Source organism: Phyllostomus hastatus, unplaced genomic scaffold (assembly GCF_019186645.2).
Source record: "Phyllostomus hastatus isolate PE091 unplaced genomic scaffold, TTU_PhHast_1.1 phas_scaffold_442, whole genome shotgun sequence".
Lineage (NCBI taxonomy): Eukaryota > Metazoa > Chordata > Mammalia > Chiroptera > Phyllostomidae > Phyllostomus > Phyllostomus hastatus.
Window position 1 is genome coordinate 4,061,497 of NW_025334030.1, and position 26,475 is coordinate 4,087,971.

Here is a 26,475-nt window from a genome sequence, read left to right on the forward strand (position 1 = left end):
TAAATGTACCATAGTTTTTTGAACCATTCTTTACTGATGGGCATCTTGGTTGCTTCCAGCATCTAGCTATTGTAAATTGTGCTGCTATGAACATTGGGATGCATAGGTTCTTTTGAATTGGTGTTTTAGTATTCTTAGGATAGAGTCCCAGCAGTGGAACTGCAGGGTCAAAAGGCAGATCCATTTTTAGTTTTCTGAGGAAGTTCCATACTGCTTTCCATAGTGGTTGTACCAGTCTGCAGTCCCACCAGCAGTGCACTAGGGTCCCCTTTTCTCCACAACCTCTCCAACACTTGTTTGTTGCTTTGTTTATGATGGCCATTTTGTCTGGTGTGAAGTGGTATCTCATTTTGGTTTTAATTTGCATCTCTCTGATAGCTAGCGATATTGAACATCGTTTCATGTGTCTTTGGATTTTCTGTATGTCCTCCTTGGAGAAGTGTCTGTTCAAATCCTTTGCCCACTTTTTAATTGGATTCCTTGTCTTCTTAGAGTGCAGTCGTGTAAGTTCTCTATATATTTTGGAGATTAAACCCTTGTCTGAGGTGTCATTGGCAAATGTTTTCCCATACAGTTGGTTCTCTTTTAATTTTGGTACTGTTTTCTTTAGCTGTGCAGAAGCTTTTAATTTTGATGAGGTCCCATTTGTTTATTCTTTCCTTTATGTCCCTTGCTCTAGGGGACACGTCAGTAAAAAAGTTTCTTCATGAAATATCTGAGATTTTCCTACCTACGTTCTCCTCTAGGACTTTAATGGTGTCACATTTTATATTTAAGTCTTTTATCCACCTTGAATTTATTTTTTGTATGTGGTGTAAGTTGGTGCTCAAGTTTCATTTTTTTTTGCACGTGGCTGTCCAGTTCTCCCAACACCATTTGTTGAAGAGGCTATTTTTACTCCATTTTATGTTGCTGCCTCCTTTGTCAAATATTAATTGACCATAGAGACTTGGGCTTATTTCTGGGCTCTCTGTTCCGTTCCATTGGTCTATGTGCCTGTTTTTATGCCATTACCAGGCTGTTTTGATTACAGTAGCCTTGTAGTATACTTTAGTGTCGGGTATTGTGATCCCTCCTACTTTACTCTTCTTTCTCAAAATTGCAGCAGCTATTCGGGGTCGTTTATAATTCCATATAAATTTTTTGGAGTGTTTGTTCTATGTCTGTGAAATATGCCATTGGTACTTTAATAGGAATTGCATTGAATGTGTAAATTGCTTTGGGTAGTATGGACATTTTGATGATATTAATTCTTCCAATCCATGAACACGGTATATGTTTCCATTTGTTTGTGTCTTCCTTGATTTCTTTCTTGAGTGTTGTGTAGTTTTCTGAATACAAGTCTTTTACTTCTTTGGTTAGGTTTATTCCTAGGTATTTTATTTTTCTTTTTGCTATTTCAAATGGGATTTTTTCCTTGATCTCTGCTTCTGCTGTTTCATTGTTGGTGTATAGAAATGCCTTTGATTTCTGGATATTGACTTTGTATCCTGCTGTTTTGCCAAATTCATTTATTAGGTCAAGCAGTTTTTTTGGTAGAGTCTATAGGATTTTCTATGTATACTATCATGTCATCTGCAAACAGTGACAGTTTTGTTTCCTCCTTTCTGATCTGAATGCCTTTTATTTCTTTTTCTTGTCTGATTGCTGTGGCTAAAACTTCCAGTACTATATTGAATAGAAGTGGTGAAAGTGGACAGCTTTGTCTTGTTCCTGATCTTAATGGAAAAGGTTTTAATTTTTGTCCATTGAGAATGATGTTGGCTGAAGGTCTCTCATATATGGCCTTTATTATGTTGAGGAATGCTCCCTCTATTCTCACTTTGCTGAGTGTTTTTATCATGAATGGGTGCTGTACCTTATCAAATGCTTTTTCTGCATCAATTGATATGATCATGTGGTTTTTGTCTTTGCTTTTGTTTATGTGATGTATTACATTTACTGACTTGCGAATGTTGAACCATCCTTGCATCCCTGGAACGAATCCCACTTGGTCATGGTGTATGATCTTTTTAATGTATTGTTGGATGCGGTTTGCCAGTATTTTGTTGAGGATTTTAGCGTCAATGTTCATCAGTGATATTGGCCTGAAGTTTTCTTTCTTTGTTGTGTCTTTATTTGGCTTTTGGAATTAGGATGATGTTGGCCTCATAAAAAGAGTTTGGGAGACTCCCATCTTTTTGGATTTTTTTGGAATAGTCTGTGAAGGATGGGGGTTAGCTCTTCCTTAAATGCTTTGTAGAATTCTCCTGTGAAACCATCAGGTCCCGGGCTTTTGTGTGTTGGGAGTTTTTTGATTACTGCTTCAATTTCTTTTGTTGTTATTGGTCTGTTCAGACTTTCTGCTTCTTTTTCATTGAGTTTTGGAAGATTATATTTTTCTAGAAAGTTGTCCATTTCACCTAGGTTTTAAAATTTCTTGGCATACAGCTCTTTGTAGTAATTTCTTACAGTCCTTTGTATTTCTGTGGTATCTGTTGTAATCTCTCCTCTTTCATTTCTGATTGTGTTTATTTGGGTCTTCTCTCTTTTTTTCTTGATGAGTCTGCTTAAAGGCTTGTCAATTTTGTTTATCTTTTCAAAGAACCAGCTCTTGGATTCATTGATCCTTAGAATTGTGCTTTTAGTCTCTATGTCATTTAATTCTGCTCTGATCTTGGTTATTTCCTTCCTTCTGCTTGCTCTGGGCTGCCTTTGTTGTTGTTCCTCGAGTTCTTGTAGACGTAGGGTTAGGTTGTTTGTTTGGAATGTTTCTAACCTTTTTAGGTGGGCCTGTATCGCTATGAACTTCCCTCTCAGGACTGCCTTGGCTGTGTCCCATAAGTTTTGGGTTGTTGTGAGTTCGTTTTCATTTGTTTCCAGAAACCTTTTGATTTCTTCCCTAATATCATTCTTGACCCATTCATTGTTTAATAGCATGCTATTTAATCGCCATGATTTTGAGTGTTTTTGGTTTTTTTCCTTTGGGTTGGTTTCTAGCTTCAGTCCCTTGTGGTCTGAGAAAATGCTTGGAATGATTTCAATTTTCTTGAAATTCTTGAGGCTTGCTTTGTGTCCTATCATGTGGTCTATCTTTGAGAATGTTCCGTGTACCTTTGAAAAGAATGTATATTTAGCTTCTTTTGGATGGAGGGTCCTGTATATATCAGTAAAGTCCATTTCATCAGGGGTATTGTTCAATGCCACAATATCTTTGTTGATATTTTGTTTAGAAGATCTGTCCATTTTTGATAGTGGGGTGTTAAGATCTCCCACTATAATTGTGTTGCTGTCCATATCTTTCTTGAAGTCCTCTAAGATTTTCTTTATGTATTTCGGTGCTCCAATATTAGGTGCATATATATTTACAATATTTATGTCTTCTTGATGTATTCTTCCCTTGAGAATTATGAAGTGACCTTCTGGGTCTCTCTTTATGGACCTTCTTTGGAAGTCTATTTTGTCTGATATGAGTATTGCTACCCCGGCTTTTTTTTTCCTGTCCATTTGCTTGGAAGATTTGTTTCCAGCCCTTCACTTTCAGCCTGTGTAGGTCTTTTTATCCTGAGGTGGGTCTCTTGTAGACAGCAGATATGTGGGTCATTTTTTTCTTATCCAATCAGCCATTCTATGTCTTTTGATTGGAGCATTTAATCCATTTACGTTTAAGGTTATTATTGATAGGTACTTATTCATTGTCTTTTATGTACGTGTGTTCCTCTCTCTCTCTCTCTCTCTCTCTCTCTCTCTCTCTCTTCTCTCCTCCTTAAAGCAGTCCTTTTAGAATCTCTTGCAGGGCTGGTTTGGTCGAGGTGTATTCTTTTAGACTTCTTTTGTCTGGGAAGCTTCTTATTTGGCCTTCTATCTTGATTGAGAGCCTTGCTGGATATAGTAGCCTTGGTTGCAGACCTCTAGTTCTTATTACCTGGAGTATTTCTTGCCGTTCTCTTCTGGCTTGAAGTGTTTCCATTGAGAAGTCTGCTGTCAGCCTTATTGGGGCTCCCTTGTATGTTACTTCCTTCTTCTCCCTTGCTGCCTTTAAGATTCTCTCTTTGTCTTGAAATTTTGTCATTTTAATTATGATGTGCCTTGGGGTGGGTCTCTTTGGGTTCCTCTTGATTGGGACTCTCTGTGTTTCCTGGATTTGTGTGACTTTTTGTCTCGTCAAATTAGGGAAGTTCTCCTTCATTACTTGTTCAACTAGGTTTTCGATCCCTTGCTCTTCTTCTTCTCCTTCTGGTATCCCTATTATACGGATGTTATTACGTTTCATATTGTCTTGCATTTCTCTTAATCCCTCTTCATTCTTTCTGAGCCTCTTTTCCTTTTCTTGCTCTTTCTGGATGCTGTTTTCTACTTTGTCCTCCAGCTCGCTAATCCGATCTTCTGCTTCATCAATCCTGCTTTTCATTCCTTCCACTGTGTTCTTCAGTTCAGAAATTGTATTCATTTCCTCTTGACCTTTATTGAGAGTTTCTATTTCCTTTTTCATGTTTATATAGTTTGCAGTGAGATTGATGTAGTTTCCCTCTAATTTCTGAAAGCTCATTGTGAGTTCATTGAACTTCCTGGTAATCATTGTTTTGAACTCACTATCTGATAGTTGAGTTGCCTCTATTTCATGTAGCATTTTTCCTGAGGCTTCCTCGTTTCCCCTTCAGTTGGGGGGTTGTTTCTTTGTTTTCTCAGTGTTCGTGGGTTTCTTCTTTTTTCTTCTTGATTGTTAATTTGAACTGTTCTGATTCCCTGTACTTATGGTGTGAACTTCTGTGGTAGAATATTTGTGTGTTTCAGCGGTGCAATCTCCTTCGTGTATCCTGGTGTTCACAGCTTCCCCCTACTCTTTTTTTGGGATCAGTTGGAGGAGTAAGGCAAAATGGTTTAAAACAGCAAGACAGTATACTATGATATTTACTTAGCAGCCAGTAGAGAAGAGATGGGTTATCCTTTGGCTCCTTATAGTGTTAACCATGATCCTCCGCCCCACTATCCACGTTTTAGAAAGGATGGAAAGAAGGTAAGACTCTTATTAGGGCTGAGAGGATTGTTAGTTGGATCTAGAAAGCTGTGAAGCTGTGGGAGGTCAGCTTCTAAGGTCGGGTTGGACTAAAGATTAGTATATAGGAGTAGTGAGTTCAAGAATAGAGACAACCCCCACAATAGTATAGTTCAGAAAATTGCAAAGTGGGCTGAGATCAGGTAGGGGCATTGAGAAGCATTAACAATTGTATAGACTAGGTCTTACTAGCAGTAATAGTAAAGCGACAGTCTTGTGGCAGAATTGATGAGGTCTAGATAACAAGAATAAAGGGTATAGAACCTTGAGGGGTGTGTTAATGGAACACAGATGAAGGATAGTAACTTATCAACACCTTGTGACTGAGATACCAGGGGGAACCTATCAAATGATAGTATAACCAGCCAAGCAAAGAAGACTATACAGAAAGAAAAAAGAATACCAAAATACTATTAAAATAAAAAAGTCGGAAAAGTGAGAAAAAGATAATACAAACTTACATTAACTTGCAAGATTAAAAAAAAAAAGGAAAGAAAAGAAAAGCAGAAGATGTAGCGCAGGAGAGATAAATTTGGAGTGGAGAGAATAATATTAGGTTGAAAGGAAGAGAAATATAAGGGATTGCAAGATAAAAAATAATAAGAATTGAAAAAAAAGTCACGTAAAAAACAAGATAAAATCAATCAACCAACCACAGCCAGAGAAACCAAACAAAACCAACAACAACAACAAAAAAACCCAAAACAAAACACACACACACACACACACACACACACACACACACACAAATACGAACCAACCAACCAAACAAACAAACAAACAAACAAACCTCTTGTTGGTTTCTAACTGGCCAGACCAGTTTTTCTGCTCTTGCTGGCTTCAGCTGGCTGAGGGGCCTTTGAAATGCTTCTCTCTCTCACAACCCGATCTCAGCAAGTCCGCCAGGTACCTTATGCGCCCCTACACACTGGCGCACGAGAGTCAGTCTTTCTGACTACGGTGCGCGAGCCCGGCCGTTTCCAGCTCCGTGTTCTCGCCCTCCTGTGCTCCGACTGGATGTTGGCGCCTTTCCCGGCTCCCTCGGTGGGGCTGGCTGGAAATCTCTGAGCCACCACTGCAGTTACGCACCCAGCATCACGTCTGTCCCGGTAGCGCAGCTTGAGATTCCGGGATCGCAGCGTGCGATTCCGGCCTCCCTATCAATAAACTCCATCTTGACATTGTACTGCCATTCGTTGAACAGAGAGACATTATACAAACTGAAGAAGGGAGAAAATGTGAAAAAGGGATGAACTGCTGTTTTACAGTGTGTGTGTAACTAATTGAGAGTGATTTTTAATTGTCAAACAAAGAAGTAATCAAAAGTTGAACGATATCTGGTCATTTTCTTTTAACAGATGCTTCATCTTAATATTATTAGTGTTATTGGGGCTTCTGGTCAAGATGGAGGCATTGATAGACATGCCTTGCCTCATTACACAACTATAAGAAGGAACACAACTAACTTAAAAATGAAAAACACTTCAGAACTGCCAGAAAATTACTTGGAAAAACACCCAGAACTGTACTGAAGTGTGACACCCATGGATTTAAAGAAGGTTTATTCATCCAGATGGGTAGAAGGGGCAGAGACAGGCAGTTGGGGCGAAGAGGATTCAGTGTGGTGGCGGTGAGCCGGGAGAGTGGGCAGCCCCACAATCACATGTGGTGAATAAAAATCAGGGGGACACCTTGTGAGCAAGTGAGCCCAGACCCAGGCCAGACCATATAGCCCAGAGCTCCACTGCCGGGAAAAATGAAATCATGTAACTTCTGGCTGTAAACCCAGTAGGGGTTGGGACAGCAGAAGAAACTGCCAGTGCATATGCACACCCACCCACCCTGGGAACCACAATCAGGACAGGAGCTGGAGGGGCACTAATTGCATATAGGAAGTGGGCAAAGTGACTGGAAATGGGGAGAGGGCCAATCAAGCCCTCAGAAGTCAGCCAGCAGTGGCATTATCCCCTCTTCAACCCCTCCCTAACACACGGAGTCACAGTGGCCCCACCCTGGTGAATGCCCAAGACTCTGCCCCATATGACTTAACAGGCGTGCCAAAACAGAATCAAAGCAATTCTACCTAGTACACAGACACAGGGAGGCTGCTGAAATCAGGAGACAAAGAAATATGGCCCAAATGAAGGAGCAGAACAGAACCCCAGAAAAAGAACTAAGCAATGTGGAGATAACCTTTCAGATGCAGAGTTCAAAACACTGGTGGTCAGAATACTCAAAGATCTCAGTGAATATGGCAAAAGCATAAGGGAAGAAATGAAGGCTCTACTAAGGAAAATAAAGAAAAATCCACAGGAAACCAACAGTGAAGGGAAGGAAGCCGGGACTGAAATCAATGAGTTGGAACATAAGAAAGAAAGAAATACTCAACTAGAACAAAAAGAATAAACAAGAATTTTTTTAAATGATGAGAGTTTAAGAAGACTCTGACTTGTCTCCAAAAGGGCCAACATCTGAATCATAGGCATGCCAGAAGGAGAAGAGGAAGAGCATGAAACTGGAAATCTATTTGAAAAAATAATGAACCCCCCCAAAACTTCCCTAATTTGGCAAAGGAAATACACATACAAGTCCAGAAAGCCCAGAGAGTCCCCCAAAAGTTGGACCCAAAGAGGTCCACACCAAGACACATCATAATTAAAATGCTGAAGTTTAAAGAGAAAGAATCTTAAAAGCTGCAAGAGAAAAGCAGAGAGTTACCTACAAAGTGGTTCCCATGAGATTATCAGCTGATTTCTCAAAAGAAACTTTGCAGGCAAGAAGGGAATGGCAAGAACTATAAAAGTGATAAAAAGCAATCACCTACAACCTACATTACTCTCTCCAGCTATCATTTAGAATTGAAGGACAGATAAAGTGCTTCCCTAACAAGGTTAAGCTAAAGGAGTTCATCATCACCAAGCCCCTATTACATGAAATGTTAAAGGGACTTATTTAGGAAAAAGATCAAAACTGTGAACATTAAAATGATAACAAACATATCCATGAACAACTGAATCTAAAAAACTAAAATAAACAACTAGAACAGGAATAGAATCATAGTATAGAGATCATTTAGAGGGTTATCAGCTGGGAGGGGGAAGGGGGAGTATGTGGGAAAAGGTATAGGGATTTAGAAGCACAATTCGGTAGGTACAAAATAGACAGGAGGATGTTAAGGACAGTATAGGCAATGGCAATGCCAAAGAACTTACATGCACGACCTGTGGACATGAACTAAGGGGGGGAATTGCTGGAAAGAAGAGGGAAACTGGGTGGAGAGGGGCAAAGGGAGAAATATTGGGACAACTATAATAGCATAATCAATAAAACATACTTAAAAAAAAACCTAAAAGAAAAAAATATTATTAGTGTTATCTACTTTCAAAATGGCTGTGCAAATACAACTTCGAAATAGTATTTATGATTAATTGGATCTCTTTTACATCTGCGTAACACTTTGTGATTGTTAGGTGTTTCTTTTTCCCCCACAAATGACAGGGAACAGAAACCAATGAAAAGATCTCTCTTGGCACCCTTCCCAACCTTAGACCTGTTTCCACCCAGGATGAGAGCAGTGGAGAACTGGGTCCTCTCCTGGTGCTAAAGAAAGGATAGCATTACAAGTCCAAGTGGGTCAGGGTGGAGTCCTGGCAAGAACAGAAGTGTAGCTTGAGAGCCGCTTTCATTATGAGGCCTTAATGCTTCCTGGGTAAGACAGGTTCAGGGGAAAGTTAATGAATATCTGCAATTTAATAAACAACAGCAGACATTCAAGGGGATGTGAGTTCATCCTAAAACAAAGACCATTCTTCTTGTGTTCTTGGAATACACTGCAATTTTCAGGCACTGTCAGCAAAGTCTGTGGGTAACCTTGGACTGGTCCTGAAACTTACTGTTCAGGAACATATGCTGTTGCCAGTCCTTGAACCAGCTGTGTGTACAGTGTTGGAAGCAAAGAATGAAAGATATCCAAAATTTAATTTATTAAAAAAAGTGTGTGTTTGAGTGGGTAGAACTGTGATCATTTAATGGCCATCACAGTGAAACACTTTAACTAGAAACAGATGCTTGGCAACGCATAGGCAGAGTTTTAAAGACTATCTTTGCAGGCATCCATGTTGTCTTGCTTTGCATTCTGAATGAACACCAGCATGTGTCTTAGAGTCCACACATAAGTGAATTGGTTGCAAAGAAAGCACTCTGTCAACTCAATACCCCCAACCCAAAAGAACTGAAGATTTTTTTTACATAATGACTTTGTAGCAAATATGTAAATCCCCAGTCATTAACTGGAGAGAAATGTTACCTTGATAAGGGAGAAATGTTGGTTTAAGCTTATCTACATTGAGGTTGCAGTCAAGATGGCAGAATAGGTAAACACAGTACTCAGAGCCTCCCACAACCACATCAAAATTACAGCTAAATTACACAACAACCATCTTTCATAACTGCCTGAAATCTAGCTGAATGGAAGTCCTAAAACTAAGGATATAAAGAAGTCACATCGAGACTGGTAGGAGTGCCAGAGACAAGGAATGGGCTGGTCCCATACCCATTTGTGGCAATTAAAAATTGGGAGGAATATTTCAGCTGTGGAGGACCTCACTAAGGAAGGAGGAGTCCCAGCCCCACATCAGAAGCCCCAGCCCAGGGTTCCAGTGCTGGGATGAGAAGCCCCCATAACTTCTAACTGTGAAAACCTGTGGGAATTGAGGTGAGTGAGTTGGAGGGCTTCTGGAGTTCCAGGTATTCCTCTTAAAAGAACTGCACACCAGCTTACTCAGACTTAGTCAGCTCCAGCACTGGGGTAGCAGCTTGAAAGGCACCAGGAACATAAGGGGAGGAACTGAATTGTCTGGCTTTGGGGGGAAGGCTGGAGGGGCAGCTTTCCCCCAGACAGGAGTGCTGGCAGAGGTTATTGTTCCTTTGCTGAGCCCATTCCCCATAGAACTGGCAGGGGGGTGTCAAATATAAGACTCTATCAACCTCACTATTAGCCCTACCCTGGTGATTCCTTGAGACTCCACCTCACCTAACTTGTGGGCCCACCCAAGCTGTTTCCAGTGGCTTTTCTATACATATGGCCTATCTGGTCTCAGGCATTGGACTTTCCTAAAATGCCTTAAACAAGCAGATCTGGCTTCTGTGTACCCCAGTACTCCATACCTCTGGCTAATGGCCCCAGGCCCAGCATTAAGTGGCAGCTGGCTTTGTTTAGCTGTGTGGCCTCTCCTGGGTACCTCCATGCCCAGCACAGGTAGCAGCTATCTGCAGGTTGCTCATGTTGGGCATAGGCATTGGCTGACCTTCCATCTTCTGGGAGGGCCCAGAGCCAGTATACCTAGTAGAAAGCTATAGATCATGCCAGATCACCATCCTACCACCTCCACGAGCTGCACATTCAAGAAGCACACTCGGCAGGTACCAAAGCCTCAATGAAGCAAGTCCTGCTCCATAGGGTTGGCCCCTGCACAGCAGATCCTCCTTTGTAGTTGTAGCTAATCCTTACAATTGATTGGCTTGGGGGTCAGTCTCTCCCAGTGATGTGCCAAAAGCAATAAAATCTCAGCTACAATAGGACAGTGCATACAGCCCACCCAAGGGGTGCACATGTATGCCCAGCTTGGGTGAATGGGAAGGCTGGATTACTGGGCCTTCCCTATAGGACACCTACTACACAAGGCCACTCTACCAAGTCTGGGAGATGTAGCAGTTATACCTAATATATAGAAACAAATATAGGGAATCAGTCAAAATGAGACAGAGAAACCAGTCTCAAAGGAAAGTAGAAATCTCCAGAAAAAGAACAAAATGAAATGGAGGCAAGCAAATGACCAGATACAGAGTTCAAAACAGTGGTTATAGGGATGCTCAAGGAACTTAGTGAGAACTTTAACAGTATAAAAAAGGACATGGAATTTGTCTTTCACTGCCTGGCTTATTTCACTTAGCATAATGCTCTCTAGATCCATCCAAGGTGATGCAAAGGGTAGGAGCTCCTCTTTCTTTCTACTGCATAGTATTCCATCGTGTAAATGTACCACAGTTTTTTGATCCACTTATTTACTGATGGGTCCTTAGGTTGCTTCTGGCACTTGGCTATTGTAAATTGTGCTGCTATGAACATTGGGGTGCATAGGTTCTTTTGGATTGGTGTTTCAGGATTCTTAGGGTGGTGAAAGACAAATATCGTATGATCTCATCTATAAGTGGAACCTAATCAACAGAACAAACAAGCAAGCAAAATATAACCAGAGACATTGAAATTTAGAACAAACTGACAGTAACCAGAGGGGAGGTGGGAGGATATAATGGGGAGAAAGGAGGAAGGGTTGTTAAGGAATATGTATAAATGACACATGGACAAAGCCAAAGGGGGGGTAGGATTGAGGGTAGGGGGTGGGGATGGCTGGAGTGGGGGGAAAATGGAGACAACTGTACTTGAACAGCAATTAAAAGACATGGAAACCATAAAAAAGAATCAGTCAGAAATGAAGGATACACTAACTGAAATAAAGAATAAATTACAGGGAATCAACAGTTGAGTAGATGAAGCAGGGAATCCAATCAGTGATACGGAATATAAGTAAGCAGAAAACAACAAATCAGAAGAGCAAAAACAAAAAAGACTTAAAAAAAAGGATAGTGTAAGGGGCCCCTGGGACAACTTTAAGCATATCCACACTTGCCTCTTGGGGGTATGAAGAGAAAAGAGCAAGAAATTGAAAACTTATTTGAAAAAAATAATAACAAAAATTCCCTAGCCTGGTGAAAGAAATAGGCATACAAGTACAGGAAGTACAGAGTCCCAAACAAGATGAACCCAAAGAAATCCACACCAAGACACATCATAATTAATATGCAAAAGGTTAAAGACAAAGAGAATCTTAAAAGTAGCAAGAGACAAGCAATTAGTTTCCTATAAGGGAGTTTCTATAAGACTATCAGCTTATTTCTCAACAGAAACATTGCAGGCCAGAAGGGCTTGGCAAGAAATATAAGAAATGATGAAAAACAAAAACCAAGATCGCTCTACCCAGCAAAGTTGTCATTTAGAATCCAAGGACAGATAAAGAGCTTCCCATACAAGAAAAAGCTAAAGGAGTTCGTCAGCACCAAACCTGTATGACATAAAATATTAAGGGGTCTTCTTTAAGAAGAAGAAAAAAAGATGAAAAACATTAATAATATATAGCCATAAAAAAACAAAATCTTACCTTTTGCAACATCAGGGATACATCTAAAGGTTATTATGCTAAGGTGAAATAAGTCAGTCATAAAAAGAGAAATACGATAGGATGTCACTTATGTGTGGAATCTAAAGAACAACATAAAGGAAGAAACAGAAATAGATTCATAGATAGAATAGACTGATGGTTGGCAGAGGGAAAAGGGTTAGTGTACTGGGTGAAAAAGGTCAACAGATTGAGAAGTATAGGTTGGTAGTTTCAAAATAATCATGGGGATGTAAATTAGCATAGAGAATATAGTCAATAATATTGTAATAGCTATGTATGGTACCAGTTGGGTACTGAAATATCGGGGGAACAGTTTGAAAGTATATGATTGTCTAACCACCATGGTATACACCTGAAACTAATACAAAATAGTATTGAATGTAAACAGAAATTTAAAAAGTTAAAAAGACTAAAATTTATTATCATAGATTTACACCTTTTGTATATTTAAATAAAAATTTTAGCCCTGGCTGGTGTGGCTCAGTGGATTGAGCACCAGCCTATGAACTAGAAGATCGCACATGCCTGGGTTGCAGGCCAGTTCCCCATTTGGGTGTGTGTGAGAGGCAACCTATCAGTGTTTCTCTCCCTCTCTTTGTCCTTCCCTCCCCTCTCTCTAAAAATAAATGAATAAAATCTTAAAAAAATAAATTGTTTTGAGAAACAAATACAAAATTTACATCTCTACACTTGATCTTAGCCAAAAGGCTGAGAAGCAATAAAATTTACATCTCTAAAAAAAAGATTATCTACATTGATATCAAGCCTAGAATTTTTAGGGAGTCTTATTTTCTTTAGAGCTCTTCTAGATTTAAATGAAAAAGGCAGTAAAACAGTTAACCTCAATACTTTTCCTTGAAGTGTACACATTTAACATTACCTTGAAAATAACTACTAGCCCACTCATTTAGAATTTATGATTCCTTATGAGTGGAAATGTTTTAGGTTTCTCCATCTATATCCTTAGTGTTCAAACACACATACATTGTACACACATAAGCAGCAAAGTTTTCTGGCTGATACAATTTTTTTAATTTCAGTTGTAGCTGTGCTCACATGTAAGTCTGTATAAAAAAATATATCGATTAATATAAATTTTGGAAACGTAGGGAAATGCATGTGCTGTGGTTCAACCCAAGCCATATCACTTACTACTGAGGTGACCTTGGACAGTTAATTAAAGCTTAGTCCCAGGTTCACCATTAAAATGAATTGTAAATTTATAAGGATTTTCAAGTCTAGTTATATATGAGATATTTTCTCCCCCTTGGATGAATTTAAAAACAAAAAAGTTTGGGGAAGCAAAATTGTTTAGCTCCTCCTTAATTAAAAGAGATCAAATTGCTTTTTCTTACCTAGGCTTTAATTTTTTATCTCTAGCAACTTATTTCCATCCTCAGCTTCCCCTCAAATAGCATCAAAATGCCTCAGTATGGAAACAGGCTGTTCAGTTCAGAACTTTACCCAGAATCACTTCTAATGCTTTGTAATTTGTAGTTCTGTCCATAAATTAAGAAAATTATATTAATTTATTAGTTTATTTTAACAAATACTTATTGCATGCTTGCTTCATGAACAATGAAGCTAGCGCAGTCTGAGAGAATTTATAGTTGGTAAGGGGGAGCAAGAAACCAATCGCCATAATGCTGGGAAGTGGAATGTTTGGGGAAAGAACTATTGTCCTGGGGCCACAGAAGCGGGATGGAGAGAGCTCTTCTGCCTGTCCAGAGTGCTGGAGCAGACTCTGAGCTGGGTCCTGGAAAATTGGTAGGATTTAGATGTAGGCTCTCAACCTAGAGACATTGTTTACATGTATTAAGTTTCAAAAGTGTACTTTCTTGTTTTTTCTTTTAAAAATAGATTATTCTAAATTGGGGTTCATGAATATCCAGAGACAAAGTCAATTTACATGAAAAAACAGTTGTATACCTTTGTTTTCAAGATTAAATGCAATATGTTTGTTAATATCAACCTGCACTCTCACTGGTGCCTAGATTTTAAATGACTTGATTCCATTGGCTTATGACTGAGAAGTGTAAGTCTCTAAAATGTGTCATACTATTCAGGAACCCTATCATACATTTCCTTTGCCAAACATCTTGGACAGAATGGCTCCATCAAATCATAGAATTCATTTATATTATAAATCCTATATTTTATTTTTGTTTATTTTCGAATTAATAAAAGGCACTTTGGTCCTAGCCATTGTGGCTCAAGTTGGTTGGAGCATGCCCTGTAAACCAAAAGTCATGGGTTTGATTTCCACTCAGGGCACATAACAGTGTTGCGGTTTCATTCCTGGTCTGGATATGTACAGGAGGCAGTGGATCGATCGATGCTTCTCTCTCACATCGATGATGTTTCCCTCTCTTCCTTTCTCCCTTTCCCTCTCTCTAAAAGCAATGAAAAAAAAAATGTCCTAGGGTGAGGATAAAAAAAAGGCACTTTGTTATTTAGATGCTTCTAGTTAAAAGATCTCATTTTTTAAAAGGAAGAAATTGAGGCACATGGAATTTGAGCTCAAGTTCACAAAGATATTTAGCAACTTTGTTATTTGAACTTCTCAATGTGCTGCATAGGACATTGCAATGCACAGGAAATTCTAGGCAAAGAATAAAAGATTCCACACTACATAAAATGAAGGACTTTTCTTTTGATTTTGTTTCATTGTCTCAAAATGAAACTTTATGTTTATATATAAGAAATTATGTGGTTCTTATAGCAACCCTGTGGGGTAGAGTTTTGCTATTCTTAGTCTATTTTATAAAAGAGAGAAATGAAGTACAGAGACATTAAATTACCTGCTGAAGTCATATAGTTGATAAACAAGCAGACCAAAATTAGATTTGTCCAAAACAACTTAATGCAAATTGTGTTGTGTCCAGAAAACCCATAAAAAGCAGATATTCTAGATGAAGCAGTCACATCATATACTATAAAAAAAGCCTTTGTAGCATAGAATTAGTTCACTAGGTGGCTATAGCTTTTGTCTCAGCACTTGGTCTGGCCAAGTTTTCCAGGTTTCTTTGGGTATCTCATTATTCTCTAAAATAATATTAATATATTCATTCTCTTTTAGAAAATTAATATTCATAGAATCTAGTAACTGGAAATTTTAGTTAAACCAACCATTAAATGCATTAAGTCCTCTGGTTACTTAACTAAATTAAATTAAAAAATATTTTATAAGCCCTGGCTGGTGTAGCTCAGTGGATTGAGCGCAGGCTGCGAACCAAAGTGTCTCAAGTTTGATTCCCCGTCAGGCCACATACCTGGGTTGCAGGCCACAGCCCCCAGCAACTGCACATTGATGTTTCTCTTTCTCTCTCTTTCTCCCTCCCTTCCCTCTCTAAAAATAAATAAATAAAATCTTTTAAAGAAAGATTTATGCAATTACAGTTGTCCCATTTCCCCCACTTCATTTCCCTCCACCCTGCACACACTCGGCCATTCACATTCCCCCCCTTTAGTTCATGTCCATGTGTCATAAGTTCTTTAGCTTCTACACTTCCCATACTATTCTTACCCTCCCCCTGTCTATTTTCTACCTACCATCTATGCTACTTATTTTCTGTACCTTTCCCCACTCTCTCCTCCTCCCACTCCCCTGTTGCTAATCCTCCATGTGATCTCCATTTCTGTGGTTCTGTTCCTGTTCTAGTTGTTTGCTTAGTTCTTGTTTTAGTTTTAGGTGTGGTTGTTAGTAATTGTGAGTTTGCTGCCATTTTACTGTACATGTTTTTTATTTTCTTTTTCTTAGATAAGTCCCTTTAACATTTCATATAATAAGGGCTTGGTGATGATGAACTCCTTTAACTTGACCTTATCTGAGAAGCACTTTCTCTGCCCTTCCATTCTAAATGAAAGCTTTTGCTGGATAGAGCAATCTTGGATGTAGGTCCTTGCCTTTCATGACTTGGAATACTTCTTTCCAGCTCCTTCTTGCCTGTAAGGTCTCTTTTGAGAAATCAGCTGACAGTCTGATGGGAATTCCTTTGTAGGTGACTGTCCCCTTATCTCTTGCTGCTTCTAGGATTCTCTCCTTCATTTTTACCTCGGCTAATGTAATTATGATGTGCCTTGGTGTGTCCCTCCTTGGTTCCACCTTCTTTGGGACTCTCTGAGCTTCCTGGACTTCCTGGAAGTCTATTTCCTTTTCCAGGTGGGGGAAGTTCTCCTTTATTATTTGTTCAAATATCTTTTGTACTTGTTGCTCTTCCTTTCCCCCTTCTGGTATCCCTATAATTCGGATGGTGGAATGTTTAAAGATGTCCTGGAGGTTCCTAAGCCTCTCCTCCTTTCTTTGAATTCTTATTTCTTCATTCTTTTCTGATTGTATATTTCTTTCTTCTTTCTGGTCCACTCCATTGATTTGAGTCCCAGTTTTCTTCCCATCACTATTGGTTCCCTGTGCATTTTCCTTCATTTCACTTATTGTAGCCTTCATTTTTTTATCAAATTTGTGACCAAAATCAACCAGTTCTGTGAACATGCTGATCACCAGTGCTTTGAACTGTGCATCTGATAGGTTGGCTCTCTCTTGGTCTCTTAAAAGTATTGGCTCTGTGACTTTATTCTGTTTGAGCCATTTTTTTTTTTGGGGGGGGGTGTCTGGTCACACCAGTCATGTAGTGAGGGGAGGAGACTTAGGTGTTCACCAGGGTGGGCCAACCCAGTTGCTGGGTTATGACGCTGTATGTGGGAGTGAGGCCAGAGAGGGAACAATCATGCTTGCTCTGCTCTCTTTCGGATTTCAGTCCCCTCTGCTGCTTCCCACAAGCAGATTGGGTTCTTCTGGTGTTCGCTTCAGGGAGGGTGGGCTTGTGTACATTTTAGGACCCTGTGTGTCTCTGTAACAAGCTCTCCTGTGAGACTGGGAGATTCTTCCAGCACCTTAACCCCCACAGGTGTTTTCAATCAGTGCTTCTAGGCTTTATTTCCTGGTATTAGGTCCCTGGGTTGCATGGCCTGTGTCACTGCCCATTTTCGCCTGGTTTGTCTGTGCACGAATGTGTGGCTGCAGACAGCCAGCTGCCTTGGGTGCCTCACTGGGTCTTCGCGTTGCCTCCTGTGCCTGGGATATGCCACCGGATCCACCAGCTGGCCCCTGCATGCCTGGGGTCCGCCACCTGCCGCCTGTGCCCTGCATACCCGCATCTGCCAGCCACCACTTTTTCCTGCCACGACCCTTTGACCCCTCTCTGTAGGCCTCCGACTCTGCCCCTCTTACCAGTCTGGATGAATGGTTGTCAGACTTCTGTACAGTTCATTTCTGTCTGTTCTGGTTGTTTTTTTGTTTCTAAATTTTTGTTGTCCTTAGTTTTGGTTGTGCGAAGAGGTACAGTGTGTCCACCTATGCCTCCATCTTGGCTGGAAGTGAGATTCAATTTTTTTATAGATTTCTTTTTTTGGTACTACTATGGCATTAAATTATAGTATGTAAAGTATATAAAATTTACTAGTCCTTTGTGATTTCAGAGTTCTATGTTATTACAGCAATTTTCAACCAGAAGGGTACAAAAATTTTTAAAACATGAAAGAACATATTAAGTTCAGTTGTTTCATTTAGTAAAAGTAAAATTTTAATTTTTAAGCATGAAATCTGTCACTCAAATTATTTTTCAGTGTAATAGGAATGCTTAAAAAAGACAAGAATTAGAACACTAGTAGAACACCTAAAAAGGCAAGGAGACAATATGAGGTATGTAAATGTGACAATGTATGGGATGTTTGGAAAATTGTGCTGCAAGTAAATGGGGAAGAGGTGAAAATAGTGGACATGGGAGATGGGGTTGGAACAGCAATCTGTACTACCTTGGAGTGTATGCTTTATCGTTACCAGTAACTTGTAATAGTACAGACTTCATAGGACTGGTGTGGATCACATGTGACAAAAATGTATAAAGTGCTTAGTACAATATTTGACATAAAACAAGTGTTCTCTAAATGTTAGTTGTGTAGTTGTTGCTATTGTTATTTTTATAAGAGGACAGTTATAGGGGGTTTTAGAGCATGATATATTGAGTGACAGTGTAAAGGGTGATTTGAAAGAGGAGAAACTGTAAGGCAGTAAGACTAGCAGGAAGCTATTTGCCAGTATCCAAGAGAAATGAAAGTTCAGGCAGTGGATGGAGCGAAGGTGATAGATTCAGCAGGGAGACTTGATAGGGCTTGATGACAAGGGAGAAAAAAGAGAATATAGTTACATAGGGTCCTCTGGTTTGGATGATTGAGGAATGTCGTAGAGAACAGGGAAGAAAAGCAGCTTTGTGGATAAGACCTAACTATTCTGTTCATCCTTTCCAAAATGATACTATGGAGACTTCATGCTATGAAGGCTGTGTAGTTACATAGGTTTTTAAAATGAGATTAAAGCCTTAAACCGATTCTTTCCTTTCCAGCACCAGCTGATAGTCTGATGTCTGTTCTCTTGTATTCTAACACAAACTTCTCTTCAGTGATGTGTGACACCCTCTGTACACAGGTCTCTGCTTGAAGACAGTTGATAGATGTAGCCTAGGGTAGTCAAAAGCATTATGCACAAAACTTGTAAAGATACGTGGCATGTTTGTGAGTTCTCAAGTTGGAGAGGACCAGAATTTACTATGACATGATTGTGAGAAACACTATCTCCTGGATTGTATTCCAAGGCTGTCTGTTCATCCGAGGATGAAAATTAACCTAATGGGAGATGTGGAAGATATAGGGTGTTCATCTTGTGTACTGAGAGGTCAAAGCTCTAGTCTTAACATCACAGATTATGAGGAGCTGGCTTGTATTTGGTGAAGACAAAGGGGACTGCGTTCCTGGTAAGACCAAGATCTGGGAAGCTGGAGATCTAGTGAGGCAATCATGGAATGAAGTCAGAAGAAAGCCAGGAAGGGTGAATCTCCCTGAGAAGGATGAAAGAAATGAGGATTCCATGAGAAAATGAAGCTGCTCAGTAGTTCTTTCTCTCCTCATGCATGTTATTGGCTTCTCACACACACAGGCTTCTCAGGGTAATAGAACATATGTGCGTGTGTTTTGTTATTGTGTGTAATGAATGAGTATGGCCAACTTTTGAGTGAGCATGCACAGTCATTCAGTGTTATACTTAATGTCACTTTACTATCAATTTCAGAATAATTACTAATATATAGTATCTAATACCCATACATTATTGCATATTATATATTGAGTAATTATTAAGACATTATCACCTATCTTGTGGTTCTTTGTCGAGTTCTAGAATGCATAATTGCAATGTGCATACTTAGCAGCTATCAGAATTCTGATATTGGTTCCTTGTAGTAATGGCTGTTAAGATATGAAAGGCCAAGTAGAAGCCAGTAGAACTTCCTCTCCCTATCAAAATTGTACACCAAAAGCAGTATCATATTCCTAGAAGGATGGCAGAGATAAGTGCCACCATGTAGGACCTAAAAGATACTAGGGTGGTAATTTATCCTCTCATCTCCATTAAACCTACCCAATTGGCCTGTGTAGAATATGGACAGACCTTGGAGAATGACAATGAGTTATCATAAACTTAACTACATGGTGGCTTCTGTTGCAGCTGCCGTGCCAAGATGTGATTTTATTGCTGAAACAAATCAACATACTTCCTGGCACTTAGTATGCTGATGAATGCTTTTTTCTTCTGTACCTGGCAAGGTCAGCAGTATACTTTCATAATTTTGTTTTAGGGTTCTATAAGTTCTCCAGCCTTATGGCAAAACACTGGTTATTCTCTTCATTCTACAGGATATCAAAGGGGAAACAGCTCAGCTAGAAGAGAAAGGAGCATACAGGGACTTCGGATCCTCTTGGAGAGAGGGTTAGCATGATTTTGGTTTAAGAGGAGTAGTTGCATTGTACTAGGTGGGAGCCTGATTTTATGATCGACTTTACTTGGAAGTTAATTATGGTGAAAAAGAGGTATATTTATGTACCAAGTAGACAAGGATGGACTGTGGTGGGTTCATATTGTATCAGCTTGACTAAATGGGAACTCTGTATGTAGCTTGAGCCACAAGAGACAATTTACACAAGACGTATACAGGAGGCAGAAATGAAGCAGCAGCCACATCCTTTTCACACTCAGAAAGTCAGTGCAGGAGCATCAGGGACTACTGTAGCTCAAGCCTATTGTCTCTGGTCTGCTGTCTTACCTTGTTGGCATGGGGTAACTGTCAGGCCTGCAGCTCCTTTAATACCTTTGCCATGTATGTGGCAAACAGCTTTTCTATGCCTTCATCTAAATTATTGACCAAATGTGGATATATTTAAATAGGCCAGAATCAGGTACACAGCCCTATTTATTTTATAGGGCAGCATAACATAAATATGCTGGTATAGTTATAAACATTTATTGAGAGCTTGCTATGTGTGAGGCATTTTTCCTGTATTATTTAATTCTCACAACAGTCCTGTAAACTAGGAACTTCCATTGCTCCAATTTTACAAACAAGTAAACTAGGGCAGAAAGAGTGTTAAATAATAGCCAGTTTTAAGGTGGTAAAATTGGTACCTAAAGCCAGACAGCAACACTAGAATCTGTTTTTAAATTCTAGAGCAGATCGTTTCTCTCTAGAGCTCATTCCTTTCAAATAGTCTTTGATTCTTTCAACCAAATTTTGTGAGTGTGGTTGTTCAACCAGATTATTTCCATGCACCACCACTTCTCTCATATATTTGAATATTGACTTGTAAGAAATACTTATATAATGCTTATATGTACTAGGCACAGTTGCAAGCACTTTATGAATATTTACTCTTTTAATCCTGGTAACAACCCTATAAGGTAGGTGATGTTAATCATGTCCTTTCAGATTAAGAAACTGAGCCACAAAAAGGATAAGTAATTTTCTTAAGGTTACACAGGTTATGTGTAGAAGAATTGGGGTCTGAATGCAGGCAGTTTGGCTCTGGAGTGCATGGTTAGCTTGTCAAGAAAAAACTTCATGAGAGGCTGTCAGGGGTTCCTCCATCCTTGTATAGAGGGAATTTGTTCTCAACTTGGAGTCTTGCATATTTAGTTCTGCAATAAATGAGTCTGCTGACCCAGTCCTTTGGAATTAAATTCCAAGGAGATGCAAACAATATTTTGTTTCTCTTGTCTTTGTAGCAATAACAGGAGAAAAGAATTAAGGTCCAAAACCTATGGGAGTTTTAAATATTTTTTAGAAAGTGTTTATATGTGACTTATGGGAAAATAACTTCCTGGAAAACAACTTTGTTTCATTAAAACACACACACACACACACACACACACACACACAAGCACCTTGCAACACCTTTAATAAATCAGCCTGCTGCATAAGTTAGGTGTGTTTTTGTAGCAGCCAAATTGTGAGAACATTTGGCAGCTAAGAGGCAGAAGCCCTGTCATGATTGTGTAACCATGGCAGAAGCTGCACAGTGGGGCTGGCAGAGTGTGGTGGCAAACCTGTGGTAGCCTGGAGCTCAGTGGCTGGGCTGCTTTCTTCCTCCTGCAGCACTGCACACACAACTGTATTTTGCACGCTGTCTGTTCTTTTGTAAAAGCACAATTATATTAAATTATGAAATATAATACAGGCACAGAAGGCCACATAAACAAATGAACAACCTGATTATTATAAAGTGTACATCCTTGTATCTGCCAGTCAGGTTAAAAAAGAGAACACTGTCAGCCACTCAGACAACCCCCTCCTGTCCCATCCCTTGGTTTTGCCTTGACCTGGGGTCACATCCTTCTCTTCTTATGATTTTCTTACCCAACTGTGTATTTTTAAACACTTGGCTTAGATTGTTTGGTTTTGCCAGATGTTTGGTTTGCTTTTGCTTTTTTTTTTTTACCAACTTTTTATTTTGAAAATTTTCAGACCTATAGAAAAGTTGGAAGCATAGTGTAATGCACATGAATATGTTGTATGTGTGTATCTCTTTTCTTTCCTGAGCCATTGAACCAAACATCATGACCTTGCATCCTTAAATTCTTCAGCATGTTTCTCCTAAGAACAAGGACATTCTCCTGTAGAGACAAAATTAATTATCACACTCAAGCAGTTTAACATTAACAAAATACTACTATCAAATATATAGTTCACAAATTTACCCCATTGTCCAATATATCCTTTAGAGTTTTTCTTCTTTTCATCCGGGATCTAATCAGGAATCATGTTTGCATTTAGTTGTCACATCTGTATCTTCTTTAATATAGGACTGTTTCCTAGCCTTCTTTTTTCCTGTCTTCATTATTGTTGACATTTTTGAAGAATTTGGATGCCCATTTTTAAAAATAAACTTTTGTGTTGACATTTAATACACATACACAAAGATGCATAAATTACTTGTAAGTGTACCTTTGAATATATGTCACAGAATGAACACATCTACATGACTAGCACCCTGATGAAACAGAACATTGTCAGCATCCCAGAAGCTCCCCTTTGTGCACCTCTTAGTACTACTCACCTACTCCTTTCTCCTACAGGTAGCCACATCCTGACTTCTGGCCCCATCAATTAGTTTTGCCTATGTTGGGCTTTCATACCAATGCAATCTGCAATATGTATTTATTTGGTGCTGCTTCTGTCACTCAACATTGTGCTTGTGAAATTCATCCCTGTTGCTTATAGTTGGAGTTTGTTCATTTTCATTACTGTAACATATTCTCTGTATGACTGCATGACAACCTGTTTATCCATCCTACTGCTGATGGATATGTGGTTTGTTCCAATCTTGGCTTCTACAGTACTGTATCCTGGTCATACTTGCATGCAATTCTGATGGGTAAATAAATGGTTAGGAGTGGAATTGTTGGGTCATAGAGTATCTTCAACATTAATAGATAATACCAAACTGTTTACCAGTGGCTTTACCAGTTTTTCCTCCCACCAGCAGTGTATGAATAAGAGTCTTTCTTGCTCTACATCCTCACCAGCACTCGCCAGTTTCTCCGATTTTAGCCACTCTGGTGGAGGTCCTTTACATAGCTTTAATTTTTGACTCCCTAATTTTATTTGCATTTTCCTGGTTGAGTGTCTTTTCTTAGTCTGTTGGCCATTTGGATTTGTTCTTTTGTGAAGAGCCTGTTGAAGTTCTTGCATATTTTTTTACTGAGTGGTCTGTTTTTGTTTTGCTTTCTTACTGATTTTTAGGAGCTCTTTATAATCAGGCTACCAGCCCTGTTAGTTATATGTGAGGCTAATACCTTTTCCCTCTCTGGTCTTGCTTTCTAACTATGAAATTGCCATTTTTATGGATAAGAATGGTCAAATGTTGGCAATTTCATATGGTTCAACCTAGTATTCAATAGTCTTTTCCTTTATTAGGTTAATGCTTTTTGTGTTCTATTTAGGATACCTTCTTCTACTTCTGAGGTCATGAAATTAGTCTGTATTATTTCCTAAATAAAGTATTGTTAGGTTTTCAAATTTATGTTTTATAATCCATGTTAAATTAATTTTTGTGTGTATTCTGTGAGGTAGGGTTCATTTAGAAATAGATATCTAATAGTTTAAGCACTTTAAAAAACAGTTTTATTAAGATATAATTTATATACCATAAAATCACCTCTTAAAAGTGTACAGTTCACTTACTTTTAGAAAATTTACAGAGCCATATAAGTATCACTATAATCTGGTTTTAGAACCTTTTCATCACCCTCCAAGGCCCATCAAGCTCACTTGCTTTGCAATACCTGCTCTCAAACCAATGACCAGGAATCTACTTTCTCTCCTTACAGACTTGCCTTTTCTAGACATTTCATCTAATTAGAATTATATGATATGTAGACTTTTGTATGTGGCTTCTTTCACTTAGATGTTGTTTTGGGGGTTCATACATACTGTAACATGGATCAGTATTTGTTTCCTTTTTATTGATGAGTTAAATTGCATTGTATAGCTAAACTCCAGTTTCTTTCTCCATTCACCAGCTGATGTCCATTTGGATTATTTTGACATCTTGGCTGTAACAATAAAGCTGCTGTGGACACTTGTGTAGGAGTCTTGGTGTTGATAGGTGTTTTTTGTTTCCTGAGTAGAGACTTGGATTAGAATTGCAAGGTTGTATGGTAATACTTTTTTGTATAATTTTATTTTTCAAATTTCTATTTGTAAATTGACTTTATTCTTTTGGTATATAGTTCTATGAATTTTTTAACAAATGTATAGACTTGGTAGCCACCAGTACCATCAGGATACAGAATAGATCCAACTCTGCCCACCTCCTCCAAATGTTTTCCATGTGTTGATCCCTTTGTAGACCCACCTTCTGTAGACTGGTTTCTTTCACTTAGTATAGTGAAAGATTGAGGTCCATCTTAGTTGTTGTGTATCTGCAGTTCATTCCTTGTAATTCTGAGCAGTATTCCATCCTTTGGATGCACCACTGTGCATTTATTCACCCACTTGAGGATATTTAGATTGTTTCCAGGTTTTAGTAATTATGAACTAGGGTTACTGCAAATATTTGTGTACGGTGTTTTGTGTGAACACAAGGCTTAATTTCTCAAAGGTAAATGTCTAGGATTGGAGTTCCTGGGGCATATAGTCAGTGTATGTTTAGCTTTATAAGTTACTTGTTGAAGATTTTTTCAGAGTGGTTTACTCCATCGTTAATTGCCATCAGCAATATATAAACATTCCAGTTGTTTCTCCCCTTTATCAGCACTCTGAAAAAGTGCTGATAAGCACTTAATATTGTATTTTTCATTTTTGTCATATTGCTAGGTGTGCAGTGACCTCTTATGGTTTTAATTTGCATTTTCTAAATAGCTAATGATCTTGAATATTTTATCATACATATATTTACCAGCCCAGGACCTTGGGGGTGTCTGCAAAGGAAGTGCCAGATATCCTCTCTGAACTGAACACAATTTTTGGAAAGGCCTTCTTTTCCCTATGCTCTATAGTGTTGTTTTTGTCATAAATTTTGTCCATATGTGTGAATCTATTTCTACACTCTTCACTCTTTATTTGTCTGCTCTTCCTTATGGCAATATTCTACTGTCTTAACCACCATAGCTTTCTAAGAACATTGGTCTTATAACACAAGTCTTCCTGCTTGCTTTTTTTCTCAGGACTTTTCATAGAAAGGGAATTATATAGTATATGATCTTTCATGATTGGCTTTTTCCACTTAGCATAAGGGTCAAGGTTTATCCATGTTTTAACATGAATCAAAACTTCATTTATTTCCATAGAAACCCCCATTATTAGCCCTGGCCTATGTGGCTCAGTGGATTGAGTGCTGGCCTGTGAACCAAAGAGTTGCTGGTTCGATTCCCAGTTAGCGTGCATGCCTGTGTTGTGGGTCAGGTCCCTCCCTAATAGGGGGTGTGCAAGAGGCAAATACACATTGATGTTTCTCTCCCTCCCTTTCTCCGTTCCTGCCCCTTCCTCTAAAAATAAATAATAAAGTCTTTTAAAAAACCTGAAACCCCCTTATTAAATGCCTGATTACCCACACCATTGTTAAAAAAGAAATAGGCCCAAAATGAAGTCATCTGTGCTAAGCCCATATCACCAAACCAAAGCTTAATACTACCTAACTATAGTTTCAACCTCCCCCAGGAATGCGATCTTAACCAGTCTGGAATTATCTGGTCAGCACTAGTGAGGTTATTTGCCTGATAGACCTTCACCTTCCTTCAAAGCAAGGTGGCCTTGCCTGAAACAATTCACTCTTTGCTAGAATAACTTCATTTCCCTGCTTCGTTCTGCCTATAAAAAAAACTTTCATTTTGTACAGCTCCTCAGAGCTCCTTTCTGTTTGCTAGGTGGGATGCTGCCCAATTCATGGATCATTGAATAAACCCAATTAGGCCTTCAAAAAAAAACTTCATTTATTTTTATGGCTGAATAATATTTCACTGTATGGGTAGACCATCAGTTGATGGACCTTTGGATTGTTTCCATATTTCAGCTCTTACAAATAATGCTGTTGTGAGTATCAGTGTACAAATTTTTGTGTGGACATATGTTTTCATTTCTACTGGATATATACCTAGGAGAAGAATCATTGGTAACTCATATGGTAATTCTCTTTTTAACATTTTGAAGGACTGCCAGGGTGTTTTCTACAGTGGCTACACCATTTTACATCTCACTAGTAGTATATGAAGATTGCATTTCTCTTTATCCTTGTTCACACTTGTTAGTGTCTTTCTTTTTAATTATGGCCATCTTGGTGGGTGTGAAGTGATATCTCATTGTGGTTTTGATTTCTGTT

At 39.0% G+C, this 26,475-nt stretch overlaps 1 protein-coding gene and 1 pseudogene across 2 annotated transcripts in view; one reads left to right on the forward strand and one right to left on the reverse strand.

Annotated features, from left to right (window-relative positions):
* The window catches only part of ADCY9 (adenylate cyclase 9), a 160,154-nt gene that overhangs the window by 66,729 nt on the left and 66,950 nt on the right, over nt 1-26,475 (forward strand). The window lies entirely within an intron of this gene.
* On the reverse strand, nt 12,828-12,993 carry LOC123807263 (annotated as a pseudogene).